Raw genomic sequence first — 14,151 nt, 5'->3', positions numbered from 1 at the left:
AAGATAGATAACAATCCTCTGACATGCTTGCTGTCCTCAGCCAAGCTGGATGCTACTGGACACAGATGCTGGCTGCCTTGTTGGTTTTTCAGGTCAGTCTAAAGTATTGATCTGGGGCCAGAAATAGATACGCTGGTGCTCTGTCTCGAAGACCCCACAGATATATCAAAGAGTCAGGAGACTGGACTTATGTAACAGCTGAAGGTGTGCAAGCTCTGTATCAAGGTACTGCTCAGAGGCTCAAAGGGGCTGTGGGAGTTGAATCCATAGGAGCTCACCCCTCAGGAGTACCAAAATCCTATTGTGATTTGAATCAAATGAGAAGCGAAGGGCTCCCTTAGTTATCTAAGCGAGACTTAAAAAGGGACCAAAGCGAGGACCCACTAGGTCACTTAGCCATTGAAGTGTTGACCAAACAAAACACAGGTCTGTTGCTGAAGAGAGCTGTGGCTGGGTCTAAAGTGATACACCAGGAGTGGAACAGGTTATAGATGAGGGATTGACTCATCCAGGAGAGGCCCCTATGAAGATTCAGAAGAAAAGTGACAGTTGTTCCTTCCAGAGAAACATTGTCCGACTGTGTTGGCAGCACTACATGATGAACATGGCCCAGAAAGAACTTTCTAATTAGTCAAAGACAGGTCCTACTGGCCTAACATGAGAAAATAAGTGGAGGGCTATTGTCATTCCTGTTTGCCATGTATTCAAAGAAAGACTCTGCCAGTTGTAGCTGCACCCATTGGACACATGCAAAGCCAAGAGCTGGTTTGCATTGACTTTCTGTGCCTTGAGCCCGATGTGGGTGGATGAAGTAATGTCCTGGTGGTGACTGATCATTTCACTCGGTATGCTCCGGCTTACCCCACCAAGGATCAGAAGACAACCACAGTGGCGAAAGCACTAGTGGAGAAGTTCTTTGTGCATTATGGCTTACCTATGCGGATACACTATGATCGAGGCAGGGACTTTGAAAGCAGACTTGTACACCAGCTATGTCAACTGTTGGAAATAAAGTCCAGGACCTCACCAAATCATCCACAGGGAGACTCCCAGCCTGAAAGGTTCAACCGAACTCTACTGAACATGCTAGGAACCTTACCTACTGAAAAGAAACAGCACTGGGGAAACCCTATTGCCATCATTGTACACTTTTGCCATAGCACAATGAATGATGCTACTGGGTACTATCCCTACCAACTGATGTTCTGGAGGGAGGCTCAATTTCCGGTCGACTTAGCTTTTGGGATAAGGGATGGCCTTGCAGTTCGCCCGGCGGTCGGTTCGCGGCGAATTTTGCTTGTTCGCTACCCGCCAAATTTGCGAACACATGGCGTCGTTCGCGGCGGCCATATTAGTTTACATTGGGGAGAACTTTGACCCATGGCACAGCCGTCAGGTGGAACGGGACAGCCAATTGAAACATTCCAGCACATGGACAGTCCCCCTACCCTATAAATAGACCTGACCTGGCGGCCATTTCACATTCCGCTTTCTGCCAGTGTATGGGAGAGGTCTGCTGTGCTCATCAGGGAGAGTTTGCTAGACACATGAAGATCCACAAAAGTCCTTTTCAGGGCTGGTATTTCCGTATAGGCCTTCTACAGTCTCTTTTCAGGTTAGGGACAGGTATCCATTGGTTGCTTTAGGGGCAGTTAGAGATTGGCTGCAGTCACACAAATCGCTATGTTAATGTCCACAAAAGTCCTTTTCAGGGCTGGTATTTCGGTATAGGTCCAGTCTCTCTTCATTATAGGGACAGGTTATCCAGTCTGTGCTGTAGGGGCAGTTAGAGAGATCGTCATCTGCAGTGACACAAATCGTTCTGTTAATATCCACAAAAGTCATTTAAAGTGCTGCAATGTTGTTAAAGGGTCTATTACAGTCTCTTTAGTATAGGGGCAGGTATCCAGTGGTTGCTGTAGGGGCAGTTAGAGATTGTCAGCAGTGACACAAATCGCTCTGTTAATGTCCACAAATGTCATTTAAAGGGCTGCAAATTTTTTGGTATTGCTATGCAGTGCACTAAAAAGGGGGGGGGGGGGGGTAATCCACGGTATAATATACTTTGTAGAAAGCATATTACAGTGGATTTGTAGTATTATTGTGCAGTGTGCAGCATTGTGACAGGTGTGGTGGTGAGACTGAGTGTTTCTGCAGCAACTCTGCACACAGTGACAAAAGCACTTATAATGTATTATAACTGGTGTGATAGACCAATTGCCCCCCCCCCCCCCCACCATTGCCATATATTGAAGTGGGGTGTTATCTGAGTATACTTTTACATGTTTATTTGTGTCATGCAACAATATTGCCTCGTTTGCTGAGTGAAGTCTGGTACACACAGCGCCAAACTCACTGGCCAATTATTTGAACTGGTGTGATACACCAATGCCCCCCCCCCCCCAATACCACATATTGAAGTGGGGTGTTATTTAACAGTATAATTTTCTAAGAGTGTATTTTAGTCCTGCAAAAATGTGGCCTCTTGCTGTGTAAACAGTGCTACACACAGTGACAACAGTTACTGGCCAATTATTTGTAGAACTGGTGTGATAAACCTGTGCCCCCCCCCCCAATACCACATATTGAAGTGGAGTGTTATTTAACAGTATACTTTTCTAAGATTGTATTTTAGTCCTGCAAAAATGTGGCCTCTCTTGCTGTGTTAACTGTGCTACACACAGTGACAACAGTTACTGGCCAATTATTTGTAGAACTGGCGGACTGACGTACCGGCAGATAGGGAGGAGAGGCAGGCAGAACTTGCATTGCACAAGAGGTACAAAGCAGACTGCAAAAGTATCAGGAGTGAGCCATTAACCATGTACAGTCACATCTGGCGTCATATGGCTGCGCAGTTGTCCAACACTCCACCTTCCATGATGCCGTTGTCACGTTGTTCTGGAAAAAGGCAGGCTTCTGTGGCTCAAATGTTGGATCGTAAAAAAAGGTGTCTGACAGGTGTCCGACTACATTGGGTTAACGGCCGATGTGGACGCTCTGAGGAGTGATGAACCCCTGGACTACTGGGTGGGCAGGCTTGACCTCTGGCCAGAGCTTGCTCAATTTGCAATGGAACTGTTGGCTTGCCCCCCGTCCAGTGTCCTGTCCGAAAGGACATTCAGCGCAGCAGGGGGATCGTGACCGATAAGCGCACTCGCCTAGCTCATGATAGTGTAGACCACCTCACATTTATAAAAATGAATGAGGCATGGATTTCTGAGGAATTCAACACATGTGACCACTAGTAGACCATGTATCATTCAATTCTTCATCACAGGTCACAAATATCTGCCAGACCGCCATCAACCCACAACAATTTCCTGGTCCTTGTCTTCGCTAAATACAGCGGCATAAAAGGCATTTCATGTCCATTGAATGGCTAATTTTTGGGGCCTATTCAGAGAAATACATATTGAAAAAATACTAAAGAAAAACTAAAAAAAGTTTATACAGTCTTCTTAAAAAAAAATTTAAATAATTTTTTTAAAAGGAAGATGTTGGACGAGAAGGCTAACATATTAAAAAAATAAAAAATAAAAATATATAAAATATAAAAAATACAAAAAATACATATAGTAAAAAACCAAGGGGTATTCTTTTAGATTGCCAAGAAATGTATGTAAACAAGATATAGGCGATAAAAGAAATTCATATATCTGTGATAAAACAGTTTAAATCAATGTCCACGTTCAAACCTTCAGGACAGAGGGAGCGCATTAAATAAATCCATTTGGTTTCATTCCTTGAAACCATCCTTTTCTTATTGCTACCTCTCCAGTCCCCCTTAATTTTATCGATCCCGTAGAAAATCATCCCTGTGGGGTTTTGAACGTGGACCTCCTTAAAGTGTCTAGAAAGATTATGTTTCATAAATCCTTTTTTGATGTTCTTTATATGTTCCCTGATCCTCACGAATAGGGGTCGAATAGGGGTCGTGTGGTCCATGTATGTATTGCAGATTACAAGGGCATTCTATCACATACGTGACATGCGTACTGGTGCATGTAATGGGGTCCTTGATTCTATATTCTGTGCCAGTAACATTTGATCTGAAACCTTTTATCTTTTTTTGTTGTTTCCTGTTATTTCTACAGGGAAGGCATTTTGGCAACGAAAGAAACCATGGATGCTGGTGGGTAGGTGGATCCTCTTTGGTGGATTTATCACATTATGTACGATTTTGTCCCTAAGAGTGGGTGCCCGACGGTATATGAATGATGGTTTTCCTGGCAATATTTGTTTCAAAGTTTTATCAGCTGTAAGGATGGGCCAATGCTTTTTGATTATTCTCTCAACGTCCTTATGCTGTCTGTTAAACCCAGTGATGAATGCACAGTCATAGCTGTTGTTATTATTCCTATTATTGTTGCTGTTTTCTTGGATAAGGTCTTCTCTCTCCATTCTCCTTACAAGCTGTCTTAGGTGTTCTAACTCTTTCTTTTTGTAGCCTTTTTCCAAAAATCTCTGGATCAGGATATCGGCTTGGATGTCAAAGTCCAGGATATCACTACAGTTCCTCCTTATCCTGAGTAATTGGCCTTTAGGTATGTTGCCTAACCATTGATGGTGGTGGCAACTTTTTGTGGGTATATACCCATTTTTATCCGTCTTTTTGAAAAAAAATTTGCTACATAGTTTTCCATCTTTTTTAAACAGTTCTAGATCCAGGTATGAGATTTTATTGTTATCCCAATTTCCTGTAAAAGTGATCCCATAACCATTATTACTGATTTCATCCAAAAAAGATTGTAAAGATTCTGGGCTACCCCTCCATATTAAAATAATATCATCTATATATCTACAATAAAATTTCAGACATGGTCTCTCAACACTAAAAACTTGTTCCTCCTCCCACTTTTGCATGAAAATATTAGCCACACTGGGGCATATGTAGCCCCCATGCAGGGCCGGATTAAGAGGATCATGGGCCTGGTGCTGAGGATTTGCGTGGGCCTTTTTATAGAAATAAATAAAATAAAAACGCAAACAATTTTTTGTTAAAACAAATTATATATTTTAATTACCAATAAAGTGCCATAACAGAAACATATTGAACATATTTCTTTTTTGTAAACAATAGAAAACTTAATTCAATAAAACCATTATAAATACAACATTCGCAACAACCATTTTTTAAATAAATATAAACCATATAAACAATTTAAATATAAATGTATGATGTTTGGCTCATACAAATATGTTTCTTAAAGTAATATTATTATTAAAGCATCATAATTAGTGTTGAGCGAACACGGACTGTATTATTCGTGTTCGTACCGAATAATTGGATTTTTGTTACCCGAACACGGACCCGAAAACTTTACTGTATGTTCGGGTTTAAAATCCTTGTTCGGTCATTTTATTTCCGGGTTTGTATGTAATGGCGCGCTTTTAATGGCGGGCTTTCAACAGCCAATCAACAAGTGTTTAACTGGTGTGCCTTAAGCCATCCCAGCCATGCCTACTAATGTATTAGTAGCTGTGATTGGCCATCTGAAGCATGTGACCATGTCTTTATAAGTTCGAGAGCCCCAGCGCGCTGCGCCATTCTGCTGTAGTTTAGGGACAGAGCACACATCATATGTGCTGGCTGCTGATTAGGGAAAGACAGTGATTCTGTGAAAAATTATGTCCGAAAAGAATGCAGGGTCAGGTCGGAGTGCAGGCAGGGAGAGTTATTAGAGCATTTTAGGGCGAGGCTGGAGATTAGGCAGGGTCAGTGTTCTACATCGATTTTGCTGTGTGGGGGGTTGTGCGGTGAACGATCTTATCGTGCATATTAGGGCGAGGCTGGAGATTAGGCAGGGTCAGTGTTCTACATCGATTTTGCTGTGTGTGGGGTGGTGCAGTGAACACAATCTTTTTGCCCTCACTTGAGCCCACTGAGGAGGAGGAGGAGGAGGGAGAAAAAATCTATTTTTATCAGTCAGTTGTGTGCAGCCTTCATCATAGATCTATTTTACTACAAGTTAAAGGGGTTTTTTTTTTTTTTTTTTACCCCTTCATAGCCTTTTTGCTTCAGTGCTGACTGTGATAAGACACTGCTGTGTTCACATGTGCTATTGAGTGATATTCAATTTATACACTTTTTTCTATTCCACTATTCAATATACACCCTTTTGGGTTAAAAAAAAATTAAATTGTGGCATAGTCTGTACTAATCTATTTAAAAATTACAAACTTAAAGGGGAATTTTCTTTTTTTTTCCCTTCATAGCCTGCAGCAGAGCTGACTGACATAAGACACTGCTGTGTTCACATGTGCTATTGAGTGATTTTCAATTTTATACACTTTTTTCTACTCCACTATTCAATATACACCCTTTTGGGTTAAAAAAAATTTAATTGTGGCATAGTCTGTACTAATCTATTTAAAAATTACAAACTTAAAGGGGAATTTTCTTTTTTTTTCCCTTCATAGCCTGCAGCAGAGCTGACTGACATAAGACACTGCTGTGTTCACATGTGCTATTGAAAAATCACCAATTTTATATCATATTTTCTATTCCGCAATTTAATCTATACCCTTTGGGGTAAAAATAATTAAATTGCGGGATAGTCTGTATCGGTACGTGTGAGATACACCTTTCCAATTTTTGGGGTGCATCTTACACCGCAGAGGATTGCAGGGTGCTTCAGTTTGCCTCCTGCCTGTTCCGAACTCCTCCTACTCCTCATCCTGCCTTTAGGGTACAAAAAATAGTAATCAGGGCCTAGTCTGGGTCTGTACGTGTGAGATAGATACACCTTTTGATATCATATTTTCTATTCCGCTATTCAATCTACACCCTTGGTGTAAAAAGAATTAAATTGCGGGATAGTCTGTATCGGTACGTGTGAGATACACCTTTCCAATTTTTGGGGCGCATCTTACACCGCCGAGGATTGCAGGGTGTTTCAGTTTGCCTCCTGCCTGTTCTGAACTCCTCCTACTCCTCATCCTGCCTTTAGGGTACAAAAAATAGTAATCAGGGCCTAGTCTGGGTCTGTACGTGTGAGATAGATACACCTTTTGATATCATATTTTCTATTCCGCTATTCAATCTACACCCTTGGGGTAAAAATAATTAAATTGCGGCATAGTCTGTATCGGTACGTGTGAGATACACCTTTCCAATTTTTGGGGCACATCTTACACTGCCGAGGATTGCAGGGTGTTTCAGTTTGCCTCCTGCCTGTTCCGAACTCCTCCTACTCCTCATCCTGCCTTTGGGGTACAAAAAATAGTAATCGGGGCCTAGTCTGGGTCTGTACGTGTGAGATAGATACACCTTTTGATATCATATTTTCTATTCCGCTATTCAATCTACACCCTTGGGGTAAAAATAATTAAATTGCGGCATAGTCTGTATCGGTACGTGTGAGATACACCTTTCCAATTTTTGGGGCGCATCTTACACTGCCGAGGATTGCAGGGTGTTTCAGTTTGCCTCCTGCCTGTTCCGAACTCCTCCTACTCCTCATCCTGCCTTTGGGGTACAAAAAATAATAATCGGGGCCTAGTCTGGGTCTGTACGTGTGAGATAGATACACCTTTTGATATCATATTTTCTATTCAGCTATTCAATCTACACCCTTGGGGTAAAAATAATTAAATTGCGGCATAGTCTGTATCGGTACGTGTGAGATACAACTTTCCAATTTTTGGGGTGCATCTTACACCACCGAGGATTGCAGGGTGTTTCAGTTTGCCTCCTGCCTGTTCCGAACTCCTCCTACTCCTCATCCTGCCTTTGGGGTACAAAAAATAGAAATCGGGGCCTAGTCTGGGTCTGTACGTGTGAGATAGATACACCTTTTGATATCATATTTTCTATTCCGCTATTCAATCTACACCCTTGGGATAAAAAGAATTAAATTGCGGCATAGTCTGTATCGGTACGTGTGAGATACACCTTCCAATCTTTTGGGGCGCATCTTCTACCGCCGAGGATTGCAGGGTGCTTCAGTTTGCCTCCTGTTCCGAACTCCTCCTACTCCTCATCCTCATCCTGCCTTTAGGGTACAAAAAATTGTAATCGGGGCCTAGTCTGGGTCTGTACGTGTGAGATAGATACACCTTTTGATATCATATTTTCTATTCCGCAATTTAATCTATACCCTTTGGGGTAAAAATAATTAAATTGCGGGATAGTCTGTATCGGTACGTGTGAGATACACCTTTCCAATTTTTGGGGTGCATCTTACACCGCAGAGGATTGCAGGGTGCTTCAGTTTGCCTCCTGCCTGTTCCGAACTCCTCCTACTCCTCATCCTGCCTTTAGGGTACAAAAAATAGTAATCAGGGCCTAGTCTGGGTCTGTACGTGTGAGATAGATACACCTTTTGATATCATATTTTCTATTCCGCTATTCAATCTACACCCTTGGTGTAAAAAGAATTAAATTGCGGGATAGTCTGTATCGGTACGTGTGAGATACACCTTTCCAATTTTTGGGGCGCATCTTACACCGCCGAGGATTGCAGGGTGTTTCAGTTTGCCTCCTGCCTGTTCCGAACTCCTCCTACTCCTCATCCTGCCTTTCGGGTACAAAAAATAGTAATCAGGGCCTAGTCTGGGTCTGTACGTGTGAGATAGATACACCTTTTGATATCATATTTTCTATTCCGCTATTCAATCTACACCCTTGGGGTAAAAATAATTAAATTGCGGCATAGTCTGTATCGGTACGTGTGAGATACACCTTTCCAATTTTTGGGGCACATCTTACACTGCCGAGGATTGCAGGGTGTTTCAGTTTGCCTCCTGCCTGTTCCGAACTCCTCCTACTCCTCATCCTGCCTTTGGGGTACAAAAAATAGTAATCGGGGCCTAGTCTGGGTCTGTACGTGTGAGATAGATACACCTTTTGATATCATATTTTCTATTCCGCTATTCAATCTACACCCTTGGGGTAAAAATAATTAAATTGCGGCATAGTCTGTATCGGTACGTGTGAGATACACCTTTCCAATTTTTGGGGCGCATCTTACACTGCCGAGGATTGCAGGGTGTTTCAGTTTGCCTCCTGCCTGTTCCGAACTCCTCCTACTCCTCATCCTGCCTTTGGGGTACAAAAAATAATAATCGGGGCCTAGTCTGGGTCTGTACGTGTGAGATAGATACACCTTTTGATATCATATTTTCTATTCAGCTATTCAATCTACACCCTTGGGGTAAAAATAATTAAATTGCGGCATAGTCTGTATCGGTACGTGTGAGATACAACTTTCCAATTTTTGGGGTGCATCTTACACCACCGAGGATTGCAGGGTGTTTCAGTTTGCCTCCTGCCTGTTCCGAACTCCTCCTACTCCTCATCCTGCCTTTGGGGTACAAAAAATAGAAATCGGGGCCTAGTCTGGGTCTGTACGTGTGAGATAGATACACCTTTTGATATCATATTTTCTATTCCGCTATTCAATCTACACCCTTGGGATAAAAAGAATTAAATTGCGGCATAGTCTGTATCGGTACGTGTGAGATACACCTTCCAATCTTTTGGGGCGCATCTTCTACCGCCGAGGATTGCAGGGTGCTTCAGTTTGCCTCCTGTTCCGAACTCCTCCTACTCCTCATCCTCATCCTGCCTTTAGGGTACAAAAAATTGTAATCGGGGCCTAGTCTGGGTCTGTACGTGTGAGATAGATAGACCTTTTGATATCATATTTTCTAATCCGCTATTCAATCTACACCCTTGGGGTAAAAATAATTAAATTGCGGCATAGTTTGTATCGGTACGTGTGAGATACACCTTCCAATCTTTTGGGGTGCATCTTCCACCGCCGAGGATTGCAGGGTGCTTCAGTTTGCCTCCTGTTCCGAACTCCTCCTACTCCTCATCCTCATCCTGCCTTTAGGGTACAAAAAATTGTAATCGGGGCCTGGTCTGTGTTTGTACGTGTGAGATACACCGTTTTATAAAATTTTTTCTATTCCGCTATTTAATCTACACCCTTTGGGGTAAAAAGAATAAAATTGCGGCCTAGTCTGTATCGGTACGTGTGAGATACACCTTCTAATCTTTTGGGGCGCATCTTCCACCGCCGAGGATTGCAGGGTGCTTCAGTTTGCCTCCTGTTCCGAACTCCTCCTACTCCTCATCCTCATCCTGCCTTTAGGGTACAAAAAATTGTAATCGGGGCCTAGTCTGTGTTTGTACGTGTGAGATACACCGTTTTATAAAATTTTTTCTATTCCGCTATTCAATCTACACCCTTTGGGGTAAAAAGAATTAAATTGCGGCATAGTCTGTATCGGTACGTGTGAGATACACCTTCCAATCTTTTGGAGCGCATCTTCCACCGCTGAGGATTGCAGGGTGCTTCAGTTTGCCTCCTGATCCGAACTCCTCCTACTCCTCATCCTCATCCTGCCTTTAGGGTACAAAAAATTGTAATCGGGGCCTAGTCTGTGTTTGTACGTGTGAGATACACCGTTTTATAAATTTTTTTCTATTCCGCTATTCAATCTACACCCTTTGGGGTAAAAAGAATAAAATTGCGGCCTAGTCTGTATCGGTACGTGTGAGATACACCTTCTAATCTTTTAGGGCGCATCTTCCACCGCCGAGGATTGCAGGGTGCTTCAGTTTGCCTCCTGTTCAGGACTCCTCCTACTCCTCATCCTCATCCTACCTTTAGGGTACAAAAAATTGTAATCGGGGATTAGTCTGTGTTTGTACGTGTGAGATACACCATTTTATAAAAAATTTTCTATTCCGCGATTCAATCTACACCCTTTGGGGTAAAAAGAGTTAAATTGAGGCATAGTCTGTATCGGTACGTGTGAGATACACCTTCCAATCTTTTGGAGCGCATTTTCCACCGCTGAGGATTGCAGGGTGCTTCAGTTTGCCTCCTGCTCCGAACTCCTCCTACTCCTCATCCTGCCTTTAGGGTACAAAAATTGTAATCGGGGCCTAGTCTGTGTTTGTACGTGTGAGATACACCGTTTTATAATTTTTTTCTATTCCGCTATTCAATCTACACCCTTTGGGGTAAAAGGAATTAAATTGCGGCATAGTCTGTAGCGGTACGTGTGACATACACCTTCCAATCTTTTGGGGCGCATCTTCCACCGCCGAGGATTGCAGGGTGCTTCAGTTTGCCTCCTGTTCCGAACTCCTCCTACTCCTCATCCTGCCTTTAGGGTACAAAAAATTGTAATCGGGGCCTAGTCTGTGTTTGTACGTGTGAGATACACCGTTTTATACATTTTTTTCTATTCCGCTATTCAATCTACACCCTTTGGGGGAAAAATAATTAAATTGCGGCATCGTCTGTATCGGTACGTGTGAGATACACCTTCCAATCTTTTGGAGCGCATCTTCCACCGCCGAGGATTGCAGGGTGCTTCAGTTTGCCTCCTGTTCCGAACTCCTCCTACTCCTCATCCTGCCTTTAGGGTACAAAAAATTGTAATCGGGGCCTAGTCTGTGTTTGTACGTGTGAGATACACTGTTTTTTATGCTTTTTTCTATTCCGCTATTCAATATACACCCTTTTGGGGTGAAAAAAATTAAATTTGCGGCATACTTTGCATTTTTGACTGTGAGATACACCCGTTGTATTTGTATACTGTTTTTCTATTCCGCTATTTAATAAACACCCTTTTGGGGTAAAAAAAAAAATAAATAGCGGCATAGTTTGCATATTTGACTGTGAGATACACCCATGCGATACTGTTGTTGTTTTGTTCCGCTATTCAATAAACACCTTTCTAGGGCAAGATCATAAATTACAGAAATATGAGGAGACCGTCAAATTGGGGCCGTGGCCTGGGTCGTGGTGCTGCTGGTAGAGCTCCTGTTGCAAGGAGAGGACGTGGTTGATCTGTGCAAGCTAAACGCACAAGTGAAACACCTTCCTCAAGTGTGAGTAGGCGACAGAACCTGCAGCAGTATTTGGTAGGGCATCATGCGCCTCTAGAAGTGATGAGGCAAGAAGAAGTACAGGCGATAGTAGATTGGGTTGCTGACAGTGCCTCCAGCTCCTTCACATTGTCTCCCACCCAGTCTACTGCAGAAAGGTCAGAGTTGGCACCTGCAGCCGATGTCCAACCGTCTTTCACCTCACCCTCTTGCAAATCAGGCAAGCAGTCTGAGCCCCAAGTCATGCAGCAGTCTCTTCTTCTTTTTGATGACTCTGTCAGCAGGGTTTTCCAGGGCCATCCACCTAGCCCTGCCCCAGAAGTGGAAGAGATTGAGTGCAGCGATGCCCAACCACTTATTTCTCAAGATGAGTACATGGAAGGACCATCGCAGCACGTCTCCGGTGATGACGAAACGCAGGTGCCAACTGCTGCGGCACTCAGAATTGTGGAGACCGACAAGGAGGGCAGGGGTGAAGACTGGGTGGAAGATGATGTGGGGGACGATGAGGTCCTCGACCCCACATGGAATGAAGGTCATGCAGGTGACCTGAGTAGTTTGGAGGAAGAGGCGGTGGTCGCACAGAGCCACCAGCACAGCAGAAGAGGGAGCAGGGTGCAGAAGCGGAGCGGCCGTGCCCTAGACACTACGCCTGCTACTGCCCAACGCAGCAAGGGACCAAACGCACCAAAGCCAGCTCAAAGGAGTTCTCTAGCGTGGAAGTTCTTCAGAAAATGTGCTGATGACAGGACACGAGTGGTTTGCACCCTGTGCAATCAGAGCCTGAAGCGAGGCATAAACCTTCTCAACCTGATCACAACCTGCATGATCCGGCATCTAAGTGCAAAGCACGAGCTGCAGTGGAGTAGACACCTTCAAAACCAAGAAAGGTCTCTGGCTCCTCATGCTTCCTCTTCTGCTGCAGTCTCGGCCTCTCCATCCACCTCTGTAGTGGTACCGGCACCTGCCACCCCGCAAACAGATGATCTGTCAGCAACACCACCACCTGGGTCACCAACCATCTCCACAATGTCCCGTGGAAGCGTTCAGCTTTCCATCTCCCAAACACTTCAGAGGAAGTACCCCCCTACCCACCCGCGATCCCTGGCCCTCAATGCCAGCATTTCAAAATTCTTGGCCTTTGAAATGCTGTCATTCCGTCTGGTGGAGACGCACAGTTTTAAAAGCCTTATGTCGGTGGCTGTCCCACAGTACGTCGTGCCCAGCCGCCACTACTTTTCCAGGCAAGCCATCCCTTCCTTGCACAACCAAGTGGGGGAAAAAATCAGGTGTGCACTGCGCAACGCCATTTGTGCCAAGGTCCACCTAACTACCGATACGTGGACCAGTAAGCACGGTCAGGGGCGTTATATCTCCCTAACGGCACACTGGGTAAATGCAGTGGCGGATGGGCCTGAGGCGGATAGCAATTTGGCGCATGTCCTTCCACCACCGAGGATTGCAGGGCGCTTCAGTTTGCCTCTTGTTTCTAACTCCTCCTACTCCGCTTCCTCATCCTCTACCGCCTCCTCATCCAGTCAGCGTAACACCTTCACCACCAACTTCAGCACAGCCAGGGGTAAACGACAGCAGGCAGTTTTAAAACTTGCCTGTTTGGGGGAAAAAACCACACACCGCGCAGGAGTTGTGGAGGAGCATGGAACAGCAGACAAATGAGTGGTTGCTGCCAGCGAGCCTCAAGCCCGGCCTGGTGGTGTGCGATAACGGGCGAAATCTCATAGCTGCTCTGGGCCTAGCCGCTTTGACGCACATCCCTTGCCTGGCGCATGTGCTGAATTTGGTGATGCAGAGGTTCCTTAAAAATTACCCCGATATGTCAGAGCTGCTGCAGAAAGTGCGGGCCGTCTGTGCGCACTTTTGGTGTTCTCACCCTGCTGCTGCTCGCCTGTCAGCGCTGCAGCGTAACTTCGGCCTTCCCGCTCACCACCTCATATGTGACGTGCCCACAAGGTGGAACTCCACCTTGCACATGCTGGAAAGACTGTGCGAGCAGCAGCAGGCCATAGTGGAGTTTCAGCTGCAGCACGCACGCGTGAGTCGCTCTGCGGAACAGCACCACTTCACCACCAATAACTGGGCCTCGATGCGAGACCTGTGTGCCTTGTTGCGCTGTTTTGAGTACTCCACCAACATGGCCAGTGCCGATGATGCCATTGTCAGCTTAACTATCCCACTTCTATGCCTCCTTCAAAAAACGATTCGGGCGATGATGGAAGAGCATGTGGCACAGGATGAGGAGGAAGAGGAGGAGGAGGATGAAGAGGTATTATTTCCAA

This window comes from Pelophylax lessonae (assembly GCF_965119305.1).
Source record: "Pelophylax lessonae genome assembly, chromosome: 1".
Classification (NCBI taxonomy): domain Eukaryota; kingdom Metazoa; phylum Chordata; class Amphibia; order Anura; family Ranidae; genus Pelophylax; species Pelophylax lessonae.
This window is presented reverse-complemented; position numbering follows the sequence as displayed.